The sequence below is a fragment of the Tripterygium wilfordii genome, chromosome 19 (genome assembly GCF_013401445.1).
Source record: "Tripterygium wilfordii isolate XIE 37 chromosome 19, ASM1340144v1, whole genome shotgun sequence".
NCBI lineage: Eukaryota > Viridiplantae > Streptophyta > Magnoliopsida > Celastrales > Celastraceae > Tripterygium > Tripterygium wilfordii.
The window spans coordinates 6,570,328-6,574,103 of record NC_052250.1 but is presented as its reverse complement, the minus strand read 5'-3'; positions in this window follow the sequence as shown (position 1 = coordinate 6,574,103).

The following is a 3,776-nucleotide window of genomic DNA, read 5'->3' as shown; positions in this document are numbered from 1 at the left end:
CTTTTTGTGCAATTTCAACATAACTTGGTCTATTCGCAACTTTAACTTATGAAACGTTGCACGAAAGATAAACTAGCAACTTAGACATCTAATAACACAAAATAGAGTACAACGGTACACTTTGATGCTTTAGAATTGCTCAACTCTCTCGATAGACGAGCTTTACATGTTTTTGTGGCATTTCAAACATTACGTGGTCTATTCGCATCTTTAACTGACGAAACGTTGCACGAAAGCTAGAGTAGCAAGTTAGACTTCTCAGAATACAAAATAGAGTACAACGGTCCACTTTGACGCTTTGGAATTGCTCAACTCTCTCGATAGACGAGCTTTACACGTTTTTGTGCCATTTCAAACATAACTTGGTCTATTCACATCTTTAACTGACGAAACGTTGCACAAAAGCTAGAGTAGCAAGTTAGACTTCTAAGAACAGTAAATAGAGTACAACGGTCCACTTTGATGCTTTGAAATTGCTCAACTCTCTCAATAGATGAGCTTTACACGTTTTTGTGCCATTTCAAACATAACTTGGTCTATTTGCATCTTTCCCTTACGAAACATTGCACGAAGGCTAAACTAGCATGTCAGACTTCTAAGCACACTAAATAGAGTACAACGCTCCAATTTGATGCTTTAAAATGCTCAACTCTCTCCATAGACGAGCTTTACAAGTTTTTGTGCAATTTCAAACATAACTTGGTCTATTCGCATCTTTAACTTACGAAACGTTGCACGAAAGCTAAACTAGCAATTTAGACTTCTAAGAACACCAAATAGAATACAACGGTCCACTTTGATGCTTTGGAATTGCTCAACACTCTCCATAGATGAGATTGACACGTTTTTGTGCAATTTTAAATATTACTTTATCTATTTGTATCCTTACCTTACGAAATATTGCATGAAGGCTAAACTAGCATGTTAGACTTCTAAAGACACTGAATAGAGTATAATGGTCCACTTTGTAGCTTTGGAATTGCTCAACTCTCTCCATAGACGAGCTTTTCACTTTTTGTGCAATTTCAACATAACTTGGTCTATTCGCAACTTTAACTTATGAAACGTTGCACGAAAGATAAACTAGCAACTTAGACATCTAATAACACAAAATAGAGTACAACGGTACACTTTGATGCTTTAGAATTGCTCAACTCTCTCGATAGACGAGCTTTACATGTTTTTGTGGCATTTCAAACATTACGTGGTCTATTCGCATCTTTAACTGACGAAACGTTGCACGAAAGCTAGAGTAGCAAGTTAGACTTCTCAGAATACAAAATAGAGTACAACGGTCCACTTTGACGCTTTGGAATTGCTCAACTCTCTCCATAGACGAGCTTTACAAGTTTTTGTGCAATTTGAAACATAACTTGGTCTATTTGCATCTTTCCCTTACGAAACATTGCACGAAGGCTAAACTAGCATGTTAGACTTGAAAGAACACCAAATAGAGTACAACAGTCCACTTTGATGCATTGGAATTGCTCTCAACACTCTCCATAGACGAGATTTACATGTTTTTGTGCAATTTCAAACATTACTTGTTCTATTCGTATCTTTACAATACGAAACATTGCACGAAGGCTAAACTAGCAAGTTAGACTTCAAAGGACAATAAATAGAGTACAACGGTCCATTTTGATGCTTTGGAATTGCTCAACTCTCTCCATAGACGAGCAATTGACGTTTTTGAGCAATTTCAAACATAACTTGGTCTATTCAGATCTTTAACTTATTAAACGTTGCTCGAAAGCTCAACTTGCAACTTAGACTTCTAATAACACAAAATAGAGTACAACGGTCCACTTTGATACTTTGGAGTTGCTCAAATCTCTCGATAGACGAGCTTTACACATTTTTGTGCCATTTCAAACATAACTTGGTCTATTCACATCTTTAACTGACGAAACGTTGCACAAAAGCTAGAGTAGCAAGTTAGACTTCTAAGAACAGTAAATAGAGTACAACGGTCCACTTTGATGCTTTGAAATTGCTCAACTCTCTCAATAGATGAGCTTTACACGTTTTTGTGCCATTTCAAACATAACTTGGTCTATTTGCATCTTTCCCTTACGAAACATTGCACGAAGGCTAAACTAGCATGTCAGACTTCTAAGCACACTAAATAGAGTACAACGGTCCAATTTGATGCTTTAGAATTGCTCAACTCTCTCCATAGACGAGCTTTACAAGTTTTTGTGCAATTTCAAACATAACTTGGTCTATTCGCATCTTTAACTTACGAAACGTTGCACGAAAGCTAAACTAGCAAGTTAGACTTCTAAGAACACCAAATCGGGTACAACGGTCCACTTTGATACTTTGGAATTGCTCAACACTCTCCATAGATGAGATTTACACGTTTTTGTGCAATTTCAAACATTACTTTATCTATTTGTATCTTTACCTTACGAAATATTGCCTGAAGGCTACACTAGAATGTTAGACTTCTAAAGACACTAAATAGAGTAAAACGGTCCAATTTGAGGCTTTGGAATTGCTCAACTCTCTCCATAGACGAGCTTTACAAGTTTTTGTGCAATTTCAAACATAACTTGGTCTATTCGCATCTTTAACTTACGAAACGGTTCACGAAAGCTAAACTAGCAAGTTAGACTTCTAAGATCACCAAATAGGGTACAACGGTCCACTTTGATGCTTTGGAATTGCTCAACACTCTCCATAGATGAGATTTACACGTTTTTGTGCAATTTCAAACATTACTTTATCTATTTGTATCTTTACCTTACGAAATATTGCATGAAGGCTAAACTAGCATGTTAGACTTATAAAGACACTAAATAGAGTACAATGGTGCACTTTGAAGCTTTGGAATTGCTCAACTCTCTCCATAGACGAGATTTTCACTTTTTGTGCAATTTCAACATCACTTGGTCTATTCGCAACTTTAACTTATGAAACGTTGCACGAAAACTAAACCAGCAACTTACACATCTAATAACACAAAATAGAGTACAACGGTCCACTTTGATGCTTTGGAATTTCTCAACTCTCTCGATAGACGAGCTTTACACGTATTTTTACCATTTCAAACATAACGTGGTCTATTCGCATCTTTAACAGACGAAACGTTGCACGAAAGCTAGAGTAGCAAGTTAGACTTCTAAGAAAACTAAATAGAGTACAACGGTCCACTTTGATGCTTTGGAATTGCTCAACTCTCTCCATAGACGAGCTTGACAAGTTTTTGTGCAATTTCAAACATAACTTGGTCTATTCGCATCTTTAACTTACGAAACGTTGCACAAAAGCTAAACTAGCATGTTCGACTTGTAAGATTACCAAATAGAGTACAACAGTCCACTTTGATGCATTCGAATTGCTCAACACTCTCCATAGACGAGATTTACATGTTTTTGTGCAATTTCAAACATTACTTGATCTATTCGTATCTTTACAATACGAAACATTGCACGAAGGCTAAACTAGCAAGTTAGACTTCAAAGGACAATAAATAGAGTACAACGGTCCATTTTGATGCTTTGGAATTGCTCAACTCTCTCCATAGACGAGCAATTGACGTTTTTGAGCAATTTCAAACATAACTTGGTCTATTCACATCTTTAACTTATTAAACGTTGCTCGAAAGCTCAACTTGCAACTTAGGCTTCTAATAACACAAAATAGAGTACAACGGTCCACTTTGATACTTTGGAATTGCTCAAATCTCTCGATAGACGAGCTTTACACATTTTTGTGCCATTTCAAACATAACTTGGTCTATTCACATCTTTAACTGACGAAACGTTGCA